This window comes from Marmota marmota, unplaced genomic scaffold (assembly GCF_001458135.2).
Source record: "Marmota marmota marmota unplaced genomic scaffold, marMar, whole genome shotgun sequence".
NCBI classification, from domain to species: Eukaryota; Metazoa; Chordata; class Mammalia; order Rodentia; family Sciuridae; genus Marmota; species Marmota marmota.
In genome coordinates, this window is record NW_026000082.1 from 7,763,981 (window position 1) to 7,780,662 (window position 16,682).

Here is a 16,682-nt window from a genome sequence, read left to right on the forward strand (position 1 = left end):
CAAGATCACATAACTAGCAAATACTGCAAGTGAAACCAGATCCTTGATCTTATTCCAACATCCAAGATTTTAAAACTTAGAGAAGTCTGGAAAGTCTTCTAAAAGACCTACTAATCACAACCTCATGAAAAAAGTTGGGAATGGCAGTTACAGGTCTTCCAGTTCTTTCTCCACCCACTTTATCTATACTCCTAAAAGACTGAAATTACTTGTTCCTGTTACTCCAATACATAGAGCTGACATGGGCTGTGAGGAGATGCTTAGGCAATTATCAGGTCAAAGAGAGTTCAATTGGGATGAACCTTTCAGCCATCCCAATTCAGTCCAGCCCTAATATTTTATAGATGGTAAACTGAAACCCAGGGAGGTTAAGATCACCCAAGGTCATCTAGTTAACCAGTGAATAAAAGAGTCAGCCTTGCCTCATGCCAAATCCTATGTGCATTATCTGAAAAATCAAAACAACAAAAACACCTAAACATAAGTTGCTGACTGTAAAGATTAAATGGGAAAATGTTCTCAAAATGCTCACCCTGATGCATGGCAGGCCTTGCCAATGGTTGATGCTATTGACACTGACCTTCCTGGAATCTCAGTCTCTTTGTCTGTAAATAGGGTTGGCAATGGCCCTTCTGCATATAAATGTTAAGAAAATCAAATGAGCTCTTGGATACGGTGGAGTTTTGTAGTTTTTGCTTCAAAACACTACCCATAATGTTGTGAGGCTGTAGGGTGTGGCATTTCCAATGTTCCCAAATGATTTTCCAGGTGGACACAGGAGAGTAAGGACCATACAATAAGGAATTGGAAAGGAAAAGAGGGACTGGCTCTGGCTGCATGAGACTTGATCAGAAGGCAGGTGCCACCAGGTAAGAGGCTCAGAAATTGCCAAGGAACTGCATGCCTGTTTGTCCTGAGCCCAGACTGGGGGTTTTACACAATATGCCACAAACCTGGCTTGCACGTCAGAAAACAAGGCCCAAGAGGAACCAGGGAAATTCCCTTCCTGGTTCAGCAGAGTCTCCCTGGGGGATTCTAATCTCTGCCAGTTTTTCCTTTCCAGGATGGAAATGACCCTGGCTCTTTTTCCTTACTTTGTCCAGCTCCTACTACTCAACCTAATTTTAAAGTCTGCATTAAAGGAGGATTGGGTGGGAGGTGAGAAAATAGAAACAGAATGAGTTGATCAACCCTGCAAGGAGTTTGGCCATGCGAAGATGGATAGAGAAAAAGAGAGACCTAGAATGAAATGGGTTTGGTTTGGTTTTGTTTGTTTGTTTAGAAATAATGTTTGTTGTAAGGCAAAAGAGATGGGAATCTATTTACATGTTTTTATGGAGAGACAAGTGGAGAGGAAGAGCTAAAGGGAGAAACAGGAGCTGACTCAATTGCATGAGTTCCTAAGAAGGCAGGAGGGGAAGGCCCAGAGCTCAAGGGGAGCCATGGGCCCTGCCCATTATGAGGGACCCTTCTATTGTGGTTGCAAGGGAAGGAGGTAAACAAGGAGCAGAAGTAACAGCAATATGTTCAGATTTTCTCAGGCAGGGAGGGTCCCTGAGGTCACAGAGATCTCTTTACCCCTCTTTGCATAGTTGTGGCCTTGTGCCAGTGCTGTGCCTGTGCCCTCCACACACACGAATTGACATCCTCAGTACAATCCTGCAAGGTAGGCGTTTCTAATCCCATTTTATGGATATACAAAGCAAATCCAGAAGGCATATGAAATTACCCTGGTTACACAACTAATCTTCTAATAAAAATAATGCTGACACGAATACAGCCCTAACTATGTGTCAGACTCTATTCTAAGTATTTATATTCATTAGCCTATTTAACCCTATGAGGCAGGGGATATTGCTACCTTGATTTTACATATGAAGAAACTAAGAAATTTGAAGATTCGGTTATTTGTCCAAGATCAACAACTTCAAAATAGGGGCAGTAGCTTGGACTCGTCTCCCAGGTTGGTATTTTTAGCTGCCATATTGTATCGGCACTTATGGGATACAAAGTGATAGAGATTAAATTCAATCCTTTGTTTTTCTCACTCCACTGGATCACTGCATCAAGGGATGGGACTAGATAAAGGTAAATCAGCCTTTCCTGTTGAATACTCTGTACCAAGATCTAATTAGGATGTCTGAGGACAAGTAAAAAGCTGGTACTCCCTCAACAGACTTCCTCCTGTGTTTCATTAGCAAACAGGGTACTCTCAATTCCTGAACAGCTGAGATGTCTCTGTGTTTGAGGACTTGCAAGGGTTAAGAATGGTTTAACTTGATTAATCAACTGTGCCTGCCACATCCATTAGGGGCAACAGGAGCTTCGCCCTTAAAGGAACTTCACCCTTAATGGAGCTGCGCCTCCATTCATTCATTCAGTAAATCATTCCTGACCACCAGTTCTGCTTGCACTGTGCCAGCACTGGACAAGGGAAACAAAACCACTCACTTGTTATTCTTTACAACCTGATGCTTAAATAGACAAGTAAGCAAACAAGTCCACTGTGTTGTGTGGCCACTTCTTATAGTGGTATATCCAAAGGGTGATGGAAGAAGAGAGGTTCTCAAGGACTATGGGGGGAAGGGTTGAAGAAGAACCATTGCTCTTAAGAAAAGAAGTTTTCCAGATGGATAAAGGAAGTGAGGAGGGCATGTAATTCGGGCAGAGGGACCAACATGTGTACAGTCAGGGAGCATGGAAACGTGTGGCCAGTTCTGCAGTACTGTTCATAGCTCACTATGGCTACAGCAAAAATGCCAGCTCTGAGGGTGGGAGAGGACACCAGAGAGTAGCCAGGTCATGTCACATAGGTGTGATAAGCCATCAAATTTAATCCTGAATCCTTACTCTTCCATTTAGTAAATCCAAATTACAAATAAGACAATGGAGAACTATTCCATTTAGTAAATCCAAATTACAAATAAGACAATGGAGGTTCACTAAGTGTCTGTGAAAGGGCAAGTAGATAAAGAATATGTGGTATATGCACAGTGGAATCCTATTCAGCCATGGAAAGGGATGGGATCCTTTCATCTTCAAAGACATGAATGAACCTGGAGGACATGATGTTAAGTGAAATAAGCCAGGCACAGATAGACAAATACCATGTGATGTCACTCCTAAGGAATCTAAAAAAATTGACCTCATGGAAGTAGAGGATACCATCATGACTCATAGAACCAGAGGGATGGGGAAAGGGCAGCCAATGGGTGGTAGGTCATTAAATAGAAGGATTAAGTTCTGCTTTGCTGCTTACTACACAGTAGAATAATTATAGTTATCAAAACTGTATATTTTGAAATAGCTAGAAGAGAGGATTTTGAATGTTCTTACTACCAAAAAGTATGATAAATATTAAAAGTGATGGGTATATGATAATGACCCTGGTTTGATCAGCATACAAAGATCAAACATTACATTGTTACCTATAAAATATGTATAATTACATACCAAATGCATAAATTCAAAAAAAAAAAGAAAGAAAAATAACTGAAGTCTCAAAAGAACTAACATGTCCCCATCCACAGCTGATAAGAAGCAGAGCCAGGGTTTGAACCAGGCTGGCCTGACGCCAGTGCCCGTGCTCTTTCTACTACTCTCTAATGACTGCCTTGGGTTCTGCTTCTGAAGCTATCGCACCCTATTATATAACCAAAAAAAAAAAATCTTTTTTCTATGGTGAAAGGGGCAATGTCATTCCAGGAACTAAGATTTGTTCCCTTTATAAATGAGGGCTGGGTGCATTTTCCCCCCTGTTCATTATAAAGGCTCGCTTCCTACCCAAATGAATAATGAGGTAGTAGCTGTCTGCATTCAGCCATAGGAAAACGCATAATTGTATTTCTTCCATGATGGAAGAACCAGCTGTGGCACTAATAAAAATGACTGCTTTTCAATTCTTTCAACAGAATAAATAAAACTCCCTTGTGATTAACAGCAAATTGGTTTCCTACAGAGTTGTCAAATCTGAAAGGGTGGGATGGTGGAGAGGCCAGGGAGAAGATTGAAATGAGAGCTGGGTTAGTGATTCTCCTCTGGCAGTGCTCTCTCTCTCTCTCCAAGGATGTGGTCCAAAGGTGCTTTGGGTGGGAAACATATTTCAGGGAATTACCACGTCTGCCAAAATAACACTCTAGTACCCTGGCATGGGGACAGTAAAGGGGGCTCAGTTGCTAAGACTTTCAGATTGGAGGCATCAACTTTTTTCCCCATTCATTTAAACTACATATATTTTGCTAAGACTTACTAGTGATTTGTTCATTAAATATTTACTACCTATCAACTATATTCCAGGCCCAAGGTGTGGTTTTGGTGATAAATGGTGGAAAAGAGCCAGTCTTTACCTTCAAGGTGTGCATAGTCTAGTGAAGACACATAAAATTGTCTTTTATGATTCTTATAATAAGATCTATGTCCTGGAATTAAAAGTAGTAGATATTTATAGCTTTTTTGTTTTTCATTGTTTTGGTAAATAGGATAGAAAAGCCATTTTGCCCCCAGCTTTTGGTTGAAGTTACAAGCCAAGGCCCATGAAAGATCAACCAGAAATGAGGACAATAGAGCTTTGAAATGTTAATAGTGAAATAGAAAATGTAATTCTATTTCTATTGGAAAATTTGAAGGATCAGAGTCCTGATAAGAAACAGACAAGACACCCAAATTAGGGTAAATCACAGGCAGTTTATTTACAAAGGGAGGTATATAAGGATGTGGGTGGAATTTGGAGACTCAAGGGCCATGAGGGAACCCAGGGCCAGCTACAGGCGTGCTATTACCTGTGTTCAAAAGAATAAGAGGACTTGGCTGCAGGAACCTGGGAAGGGACACTGTGTCAAGAAGTTCATTGTGACAGGCTTAGTGACTGACAGTCTGACCAGGAAAACCAATAGAAGGAAGGTGCCAAGGAAATAATACCTGTTCTTCTGTCTTTCTTTCCTACCAAGATTCTTCTCATCTTAGGAGTCAGGGAAGGCCTCCTGTAGGAAGTGATCTGTGTTGGAGTTTGACAGATATACAGAAATTAGGTGAGGAAGGGAATGAGAAAATTTCCAAGGAAAAAAAATACACAGCAAAAGCATGAAGGGGACTGGAAACAGATCCTTAGAGACTTCTCATGTCATGGATAAAAGTTTGGGTTTTTGAGCAGAGCTTTGGAAGCCCTTGAGTGGTCTTAAGCCAGGTGAATAGCATAATCATATATGCATTTTTAGAAGCCCCCTTGGGCTGTAGCCTAGAGGATCTACTGGAGAGGGGTGAATATTTGAGAAGAAGAAAAAGGAAGATGAAGTACAAAGCAGACAAAGGACAAGTGTTATAACAAGGACCGGAGGCTAGGAGGTAGAGAAAAGGGGATGTTTAGGAATTAACTGGATGATTGGATGGGAGAGGGGTCTTCAGAAGAGGGAGGCATCTAGGCTGATTTTCAGGATCCTGGCTGGGGTGACAGTACATAGCACTATTTTCCAGGATTAGAAATAAAAAAAATAGTTTTGTGAGTTTAATTAATTAATTAATTAGTTTGTTTATTTATTTATTTATTTATTCGTTCATTCATTCATTCATTTTGAGGGGATTGACAGGGAAGAGACTGGCTTTGCTCTAAAGTATTCTGAGTTCCACATGCCTGCAGGAAATCCAGGTGGAGCTATCTCATGAGACTCTGTTCTGACTCGATTCTTCACATTCAGGAAAGAGAGAGCTGGGCTAAGAGAGGCCAAGGAGCAGAGGGGATGAACCATAGTGACTCAGGAGGGGAACCAGGAAGAAGGTGCAGAATGGATGGAGCCTATGCTAGGTGGCCTCCACACCCCTTTTGCAGGATGAAAGATGGGGTGCCTCCTTCCTGCGCCCTCAGAGCACTGAGTGAGGAGATGGGTGTTATAATGAGCACATACTTCTACACGTGACTTCTACACACCAGACTCCAACAAACAATGGCAAATGCAGAGGAAAAGGTACCAACACTAAGAAACTTGACTTTATACTGAGTTCAGCGAACAATCAGAAGCTGCCTTATGCTTAATGATCAATTCAGCACTGCCTCTGAACTTCTTTATTTCCTTACAAATCTGTCTTGCTTGCTACAGGGACTGTAAAGGGCCTTACTTATTCTCATTTCACATTCCCCTAAGTCCTTATAGCACACTACAGGTATTCACTAAATATATGAATATGGCTGATGGATTGTCTGGTGGCAAAACAGTATTTTTTGAGAAGGATTCCAAACTGGATATGAGACCCCAATTGCTCCAGCACTTCCTTATAACTGAAAAGCATTCACTGGCCCTGGGACCTGTCCTCTCCCACTGGAGAAATGTGATTAATGCCCTTTGCCTGTTTGAGAGTGGTGGTCCCAAGATTAATGAAGTCAGAATCCCTTGGAGACATTTGAGGAAGAAATGGGCCGTATTGTTGTCCTGTTTTAATTAATTTGAAAATCATCCTATATTGTTCAAATGGCAACTGACTCATCAAAAGTGGGTGTTTGGAAGTGATAAATGGAGAGGCTGAGGATTTTCTCATTAATTAATTTAGCTGTGAAAATAAGCACTGGCCCACATTCCCAGTGAAATAAAAACAGACCCAAAGGTGACCGCAAAGCTGGGGCTAGTATGGAATGGCATAAATTCTGCCCTGGGCATAGACTCACACTTCTGGCAGTTACGCAGTAACTTTACGTATTTAATATGCAATATATTATTTTCTGTATTTTTCCAAATTTTCTATAATGAGCACATACAATTTTATCATAAAAACTTAATTTTAAAAACATTAAAACAAAAATAGTCCTCATACATATGTATCATAAAATAAATATAACATTTATAACAAATATAATAATAGAGATAAAAAGTAAGTGTATGTGTGTTTTTCTCTTTTTTTCTGTTTTGAGACTATTTTATTAATATTTCATAATGTTATTTTTTTCCTTTGTTCTGTTACCTAATAAATCAGGGGTCTTTGGCTGCAAGCAACAGAGATTGCATCTGGCTAATACATGCCAGAAAGGAATTTGTTGGGGAAATATGGGGAATTCACAAATTCAGAAGGAAATCAGGGAGCAAGACTTAGAAAGACAGGAAGAGGAAGCAAGTGTTCCTGGGATCCTGCAGGAGCTGTGTATAGGCTCCTCCAGACACCCTGTGACAACCAGTGAGCTCAAGCTACCCACCCTGATCCCCATGCCATTAAGGATGGAGATCTGGTCGGTCCAATGGAGGACCTGTTTCTGTCCATGGCTGGAGCAGAGTTAGGGCACTTTGCTAATTGTCCTAGCCAGATCAAAACAAAAGGACTTTGGTTATTTGCTCTGTGAATGTTAACCTGAGTCCCACAGGAAATGGAATATCAACAGATAAAAAGAAACAGATATCCCCACATTAGGGAATAATTTTTCCCCTGAAAATTTTTTATGTATAGCTTATATACCAACAATAAAGTTTCAAACTGACCACTGGATCCATTGAACAGCTGCTCTGATTGTTAGAAAATCCTTGCCTAAGTATTGATTCCATTTGCGTGTGTCGTATGAAAGAGGGGCCAGAATGGCAGTGGACCTGAAAGCTGTTGTTTGGGGATCAGTTAAGAATCCCCGGGGAAGGAACAGCTTGGACATGAAAAGTAGATTCAGGGGTGAAATGAATTGTCATCACCAGGCTTCCAAAGGGCTGCCTGCCATGTAGCAAAGTCTGGAGAGCTGTTCTCTCTTTTCCTGGAAGCTACAATTAGAACCAATGGGTAAGTTCAGGGAAGGCAAATGTCATCTCAACACAGCAATCAGAGCTGTCCCACTCTGAAAAGTTGGAAGCCCCATCTCAGGGTAGGTTGGGTCAGGCATGTGATTTCTGTGAACCCAGTGAGTCTGTGGGCCTCTGAGCCTTCACTGTTCACAGGCCTACCATGTGCTAAAGCTGTGCCTTTCACAGCTATTCAGTCACATGCTGTCTCAGTCTCCACCTCTTCTTTTCACTTGGTTTGGTTGCACACTGTGTTTGGGGAAGGATTCCCCATCACCACTCACTGCAAGAGGATGTTGGAGGTCCTTGACTGAGTTTGGTGAGCAGGAGAGGAAGGAAAAGCACAAGCAAGAATTCTCAAAAGTCCCAGCTTTGTCATTTAGATATGATGGGATCTTAGCTCGATCCTTTTGGGTTTGGGGATCCTCATTTTATTTCTATGTAAAAAGTGAATGATGCTAACAACAATTACATCCTCACAGAGTCAATAAAAGAATTGAGTCCTAATGATGTGCTAACTTATTTACATGCACTTCTTCATCTTTCCAACTACCCCAAGGTGGCAATATGCTATTAATCCTAACTCACAGACAAGAAAACTGAGGTTGAGAGAGCTTAAAAGTACTTACCGAAATGTTGGAGCTGAAATTAAGATCAATAGAGCCTAACTTTATAAGCTGATTACTTTATAATGCCAGCCTTGCGTGAGCCAGCATCCTGCTGGACTTCGTGGGGGGTCTGGCACATGAAAGGAACTCAGTCAATGCTAATTCTCTTCTCCTCGGCATCCTTGTGACTTAACCTTCTAAAATCTCTAGTTACCAACCCTCATCTTAGAATCTTCAGTCCCTGTGCCACAGTCATCCTCAGGCTGGTCACGATATGGTGGCAGTAGATCCAAGTGCCAAATCAAGATGCCACATGGCGCCTTCTGGTTCCCTTGAGAGCAAAAACATTCTTCCTGGAAGCCCCCTCACACCTTATTTAACAGAGTTGGAACACAGTCTCATTCCTAAGGCAACCATAGCAGAAGGGGATTGGCTGAATAAACTTCGGAGCCACAAAACCTCCTCTTGTCTTTTGCTTGGAGGGAAAGAGTAGGTACTGGATGCCGGTAGGTGACCAACTGTCTCTCACACCCCTACTTTCCTATTATGAGAATTCATATTTTCCTAATATGAGGCTCAGAGGGACTTATTTAACATGTCCAAACTCCAAGGCCAGGGGTAAGACTCCAGGAAAGGAATATATAGTAAAAGTGGTTCTCAGGCAAGGGAGAGGCTGGGACCAGGGTGGAACAAGGGGGATTTGGAACAGTGGTTCTCACCTGCACCTTGGAGTCAGGCAAGTCACTGATGATTAGATTCACCTCTGAACATTCTCCTTTACTGGGCCTGGGGTCAACCTGGAAATCAATATTTTAAAAGTCTCCAGGACATTTTAATGTGCAGCCAACATCAGAACCTCTGGTTTAGGAGGACAGCTGTTAAAATGTAGGCGGGTTGGAGCCAAAGGAATAGAGTCTTGAGAGGAAAACAAGGAGTCTGCCTTCTCCTTATTCTCCCTAATAATTGCTACCATTTGCTGAGGTCTCCTCATGTTCTGGACACAGCTGAGCCCCTGTCCCTCACACTTGACATCTAGTCAGGCAGTCAATAACTGAATGAATCACAGATGCTTCACTCAAGATCATTGTCCCACCACCTCCACAAAGCAACAGTGTTCCATTGCACAGATGAGGAAACCAAGGTCCCTACTCGGTGCTTTCCAATTCCTGTCCATCAGTTGAACAAATAGGACTCCAAGAAGCAGAACTGGGCCTGATAGTAGCCACAAACAGGGCCCCAGAAAAATTGGGGGTAGGCGCCCTCTCCCACCCTCTCTCCCCTCCTCCTCTTTCTGCCCTCCAAACCCTCCTCTTGAGTCTTACTTTTTTCTGGGACCTCCCCACAGCCATTCTCGCCTGCCTGGGAATTCCAGCTTCCTGGGAGGGAGAAGGGAAGAACTGAAGCTTTCTGATGAAGGCAAGAGCAGGAGTCAGGATCAGTATTCATTTCTGAGAAAACTCAGGGGTGGTCTCTGCACCTCACCTACGGTTCAACCTAGAGTATCCATTTCTGGCCTCCAGGTTCTTCATCTGTAACATGAAGAGGCTGGATCAGAATCCATGGGCCACATGTTCAAGTGCTCATAGGTCCAGGTAGACAAACAGAAATGGGGCAGGCTAGACAAGGACAGGGGACCTCACTGGCACGTGCCCTGTCCGCAAGAGTAGCAATTTATTGAATTCCAGCAATTATCACCATGAAGGCAATGGGCTCAGCCGGTAGGTGACCAGCTGTCTCTCACAGACTCTCAGCATCGTGACAGCTTCCGATTTGTTCTTGAAGAAATGCAAATACATCTGTATTTTATGGGCAATCTCCTGGTTCATCTGTTAATATGATGATAAAAATAGTAATAAACTTGTGCAGGGACAACAATTTGGCCTGAATGCTGCTTCTTTGAGAACTGTGGGCTAAATAGTGAAGGCCCTAACCCTTATATTCTGTGATGACTAAATGAGGGAAATACCAGTTCTAATATGGCAGAACACACAAGTCAGTATTTAGGCGCTAAAAATTCTTTTTAGCAAGTAAACCCAATAAAATTATCCTTGTCATTAATTCCTAGTACTTTAGTACATATGTATATCTGGGGTCTCTGGGAAAATTTACCCCTTTCCAAAATCTGGTGATCCCATTTTGAAGGCTAATAACTACCTGCTTTGAAGAGAAACAGTGCCCTCTGCTGGAAGAGCGTGGCAGGACGATGCCCTTGGCATGAGATAATTTAATACTTGGAAGTCATGGCTTTGTTTGTTTTCACTTGAAATAGATTTAATGAAGAATAATAAATAAAATGTAAATGCATATTTGTAGATGGTTTGATGTATGTTGGGCAGAAATTGAGCTTTCATGTATCCATTTGGGACTAATTATTCTTAATCTACAAAAAAGAAGTCCAGGATTAGAGAAAGGAAGAAAACATTTGTTACATCGACTGACGGCAATCTGGAAGGGGCAGTAAGGGAGAGGAAATTGGAGTCTAGGTCTCTAGACAGTGTTCTGGAAAGTCGGATCCTTTGTAATAATGCATTGCAAGTACATAGGTTTTAATAGTTACTCTTAACTGCATTGCTTTAATAAATCCTTTCAATAACCCTCCAAGACAAGTATTGTTATCATCTCCATTTGATAGACAAGGAGAGTGAAACCCAGAGAGTCTGAGTGATCAAACCAAGAATCCTTAGCAGTTAAATGAAAGAGACAAATAGAGGCAAGTTTCTTAGCTCCTCTGATCCTTAGTTTTCCTATTTTTAAAATATGGATAAAAACAGTATCTATATTCACAAAAAGGATTGGACAAGGACACATGGGGGAGGTACTTACCACAATCATTGATACCCAGGATAGCTACTATCTTTGTAATGAGGATAGCCCAGGGCTTTTGATTTCTCATCCTGTGTCTTTCCCACTACATTGGGCAGCATCTTGAGTGGCCAGAAGAGGGAACACAGTGCTTCTGGATTTGGTCACAGTGGTCCTAAGCCTTAAAATTATAGTTTAATTTTTTTAAGCAATACTGACTTTATGAGTAACTATTAAGATCTTGAATTGTATCATAAAATAGGTCATTCTAATAAAGTATGATTCTTATGAATTGTGTACCATCTACACCATACAAGGACTATCGTATGGATCCCTAAGCTCTACATTTTAATAGGAACATTGACATGTTAGACCTTGTCCAAAAGAAAGTGATGAAGGGTTGAAGGACCAGATAAAAGAGGGAGCATTGAAGGAACTGGGGCTGCTTAACCTGGTGAAGAGAGGACTCACTGTTCCATTCATTCTCACTTTCTCATTCATTCTACACTTGTGGTGTGCCTACTATGTGTGTGGCTCTTGTTGTATGCTGAGGATATGACAAAGCAGACAGAATTTCTGGTCTCATGAAACCTAATATAGAGAGAGTTAAAGACTAATACGGGTCGTTATCCTCGTTCTTCACAAATTCAGACCATCCAACAGGGTCAGGCTCATCCGAATTCACTCTGGCTGGAGGGGGCTGGTGCCAACGTGTGAACCATATATTGCAAGGAGTATCCAAGGAGAGTCCAGAAGGCCACTGGGAAGTTTCCAAGGAGGATCAAGGCTAAATGGGGTTGGGTAGGATTTGGTCTTCTTAGTTTCCTTTGGGTCTAGTTATTGTGGCTGTATCACCTTTGCCCGTCTGCTCTGGGGAGGGCTTCCATTACTGCCACTTACCCTGTCTCTGGGGAGGGGAAGAACAACAAGGATCAAGTTCCCAGGCCCATGACTTCCTTTCTTGAGCCTCTGTAATTTTGACGATTTAGACACTATGGCCCTTTCTTTTTTGGGGGCGGGGGGGGGTGTCACAGAAAATTCCTCTGAACAATATACTTTAACTACACAATATAAAGAGATTGTCAGCAAATTCTTCAAACTGGACATAAAGTTTCCAAAAGTTCATGATTAGACAAATACATCTTTATTATAGATAACTGTGAAGCATAAAATAAATGATAGCAGCAAAGGGGAAAATCACCCAAAGTGGACAACCCCTACTAATAGCATTTACCTCCTTTTTTCCCCTCTTGTTTAGAATTTTATTTTAAAATACATATGATCACACCAAACCCTGCTATTTCACATAAGGTTATTTATAAGAGGAAAAAAAACTTTCTTTAAAATTATTATAAGATTTTCATTATAATATTCCGATAATATAATTATAGCATGGTTGGTAATACATAATATATTAAGCGAAGACCCCATTTATCCATTTATCCATTCTCCTATCATATTGGCCACTTATAATTTTTAGATATTGTAGAGATTTCCCAGATCAAAAATGCTCTATCACTCTCTAAAATGTGAGAAAATGTTAGTACATAAAGATATTCATGTGGCTATTCATTCCCTATCAACCTTCTACCCCAGTGTGCACACGTATACACACACCATAGCTACCTGCTTGTATAGCCCAAGTCTCTTGACATGACCACTACTGTTGCCCTTTCTTCAATACCCACAGTTCCCACTACCATAAGACACTTACACATTTTTAAGGTCAAGCTCAAATGTCATCTGCTTAGTGAGGCCTCCCTCTCATGCCCCAAGACCTCTTGTCCCTGTCCCACAACACATCTATCTTATTGCTGAGTTGACAATGAAATGTTTGGTTAGTTGGTTGGAAAGTTAATCATCACACTGCTGGCCAATTTCTATAAAGGAAATTGCCCAGCATCAGAGCTGGAAATCTTTGGTTGTAGATATGAAGAAAGGTCATATTCACATGTGCACACATACGCATGCACACACGTGCGCACACACACACACACACACACACCCCACACACATCTGTAAAAACATTCCTCAGTCCTGTCTTTTCTGGGTTAACTGACATTGTTATTATAGGATTCTGGCACTGTGGAGTAATTAAAGGAACCTCCTGCTTCTTCCAACACATAGTGAATAAAAACCGTGTGTCAGGCATGAAGCTGACTTCTGGAAGTACAAAACAAGATGCAGTCCCTGCTCTTAAGAAACTAGAGTTGCTGGGAGTGGTGGTGTGCACCTGTAATCCCAGCAGCTCGGGAGGCTGAGGCAGGAGGAAGGCAAGTTCAAAGCCAGCTTTAGCATAAGTGAGGTGCTAAGCAAATACATACAACTTATGTCTCTAAATACAATATAAAATAGGGCTGGTGATATGGCTCAGTGGTCCAGTACCCTTGAGTTCAAGCCCCAGTACCCACCCCCCAAAAAAGAAACCTAGAATCTAATGAAGAAAGCAAGCACATGGATGTTAAAGTGAACAGAATCTTCACAGGTGCTAAGGTAGAAATCCATATAGGCCATGAGTTTGAAGGAATAGGGGAGGATATGAACCAAATCCTATGCACTGTAGAGAAAAAGATTGAGTGGGAGTGTAAGGGCAGATAAAAAAGGGATGGAGGGGGCTGGGATGTGGCTCAAGCGGTAGCGCGCTCGCCTGGCATGCGTGCCGCCCGGGTTCGATCCCCAGCACCACATACAAAAACAAGGATGTTGTGTCCGCCGAAAACTAAAAAATAAATATTAAAATTCTCTCTCTCTCTCTCTCTCTCTCTCTAAAAAAAAGGGGGGGGGGATGGAGGAAGATTTAAAGATCAGTAGATGTTCCCTCTGCAGACCAGCCTAGAGCATCCGCCATGTTTCTCTGCACCTCCTGCAATTCCTCACTTCCTGAGCACTGGCCATTTCCCCTGACCTTTGTTCTCCCAGCTTTGCAAGAGCTTCAACTTTCTTACATAAAATTCATTTCTATTTGAGACTCTATTTTCTGTTTGTGGCTAGAACTTGAAGGTTACAGTAGCTGTTTTCTAAGTGGTATGGATGGTTGGTGTGTTAGTCAGCTTTTCATCGCTAGGACCAAAATACCTTAAAAAAAAAACAAGAACTTAGAGAAGGAAAGATTTATTTTGGCTCACAGTTTCAAAAGTTCCAATCCATGGAGAGAGGAAAGGCAGAACATCATGATGGAAGGGTGTGGCAGAGGAAAGATGCTCAGCTCTTGGCAGAGCTGGGAAGCAGAGAGAAAGAGAAAGAGTGGGGGGAGAACCAGGGATAAAATAAACCCTTCCAAGGCCCACCCCAGTGACCCTCTTCCTCTAAAAACATTCCACCTCCCAGTAGTCCATTTATCCATCAATGGATTAATCTACAGATGAAGTCAGAGCCCTCATGATCCAATCACTTCCCCAAATCCTCCAGCTCTGAGCACACAAGACTTTAGGGGAGCATCCCAGTTCCAAACCATAACAGTTTTCAAGTGGAGTTCCAAAGGAATGATCCAAGAGAGGCCTGTGGCAAGTCAGGCATGAATAGATCCTGGAGAAACTGGGATGTGAACCAAGGACTTGGAATTTATCCACAGCCCAGGACATTATCATTTTTTTCCAATGAAGCATCCCTAATGGTAGAAAAGAATAACCTTGTACTCCCAAGTGTTCTGACATGAATTGCTATAATTTAGAAAAAAATCTCTGAAATCTGTCAACTCATTCACATTTTAAAATTTTGATTATAAGATATTAATTTTAATAAAAAGTAATGGCTTTCATGGCTAGCCCACAAGTTAATTTAGCATTCTAAAGCAACACTGTCTTTATCCTATGGCTTTGAGCACAGTCTGGAACACAGGTCACATACTATAGTTTGATAAGCTCAGTCTAAGGCAATATTGAAACCCTCAATGGTTTTGAGGAACAATGCAGAATAGAAAAATTGCTTTCTTGATAATTTCTGTGCTGCTGTGTGGAGGCAGGAAGACCTGTTAGAAGGCAACTATAATAATCCAAGCGAAAAATTGTGAGACATTGAAGGAAGATACTGTCAGCAAGTATAAAAAGAAAGGAGCCAAGACAGATAGTTAAGAGAGCTTGGGCAGCTCACTTTTACCTCTGAAATTCAACACAATAAACAGGCAAAAGCCAATGATATTTTTCTCTGCTTATCTTTACCTGTGCTTGTTCTTAATCTATTACTATTAACCGTAGTTTATTTCACTTACAGGCCCACTAAGGAGACTCTTGCTACTAGTTTTGCCAATAAGACAAAATTCTGTAAACTTGTTAGTTTAAAAGGAGAAGAGGAAATTCTAAATATGAAGAGCAGTGATCTTTGGCAAAAGTTTCTAGTAAATTCCAATTCTAATTTAATAACATGTCATTTGAATATAGAGGCATTTGATAAAATCTATTGAATTAGCAAATGAACAAATAATGGCGAGCTACACATTTCAATGAATTCAAATGCTTCTTCCTTACATCATCTGTACAGTGTTACCTTATGTTAGCACTTCAACCCACAATTCTGAGCCTTGAACCTCTTGTTACAGTATCCTTTGCCTCTTAACTCATCTAGGAAAGGTCTACTCCCTTGGCACAAATCAACAAACTTTCACGCTGTCAGAGAAGAGTGTTACTATGTAAGATGAACACAGACATTTAAAGTCACATAGACATGAGTTCAAACCTAGGTTCTTACCTACAGTGGGAATCTATCCCAAGAGTTCTTTTGCTTGAACTTTTGTTTTATTAGATGATGAATAAAACAAAATAAAAAAAAACTATTTCACCAAATTTAGTCATCATTTTCCTTAGTTGTGAACCATATTTCTGTACACAGGCCAACCTGGTAACAGCACCAAGACTCATATTTAGCTTTCTGAAAGTCACAAACTGCTGCCCACATAGAAATGTGACCATGACTTGGATAACAACCTATCTGATGGCACAGAATCTCAGATATATACCATATGCAGCAGAACTTTCTCTCCACTCAATTTCTGCATTTGGGCTGGGTCAAACATGTTCACTAAACTTGTGCATTGCTGTGCTGAAGGGGCCCAGATTTGGAGTTGACTAAGCCTGGACAATAAGTCTTGAAAGCTCTCATTATCCATACCTTGTTATTCAGAGTTCAGAGAGGCATTCATGGAAGGACTACTAGGAAACAGTTGGAAGGGTGTGGCCCTCATCTTTTGCCAAATCTCCCTCTCTATGTTGTTCCTGAATATTCTGGTCAATCCAGCAGGCTCGTGATGTGTTTTTCCCATTTATAACACCGTGGCCTTGGAATTCACAGATGTGTTCAGCTGTCACCTTCACTCTCAAACCTATTTTCCAGAATAAACACGTATTTGGATTGTACCTTTGTCGTTGCACATCTAGAGACCTAAACAAATAAAATGCACTTAAAGGGACTAGAATTATAGGCAGCTTGAAACAAACACGAAGATGATACTAAACCCCGATTATATTCAACTGAGCTTCCATATTGAAAACTCAGCATGAATAAGACCATCCCTTACTAAGAAATAACTTTTGAACACAAA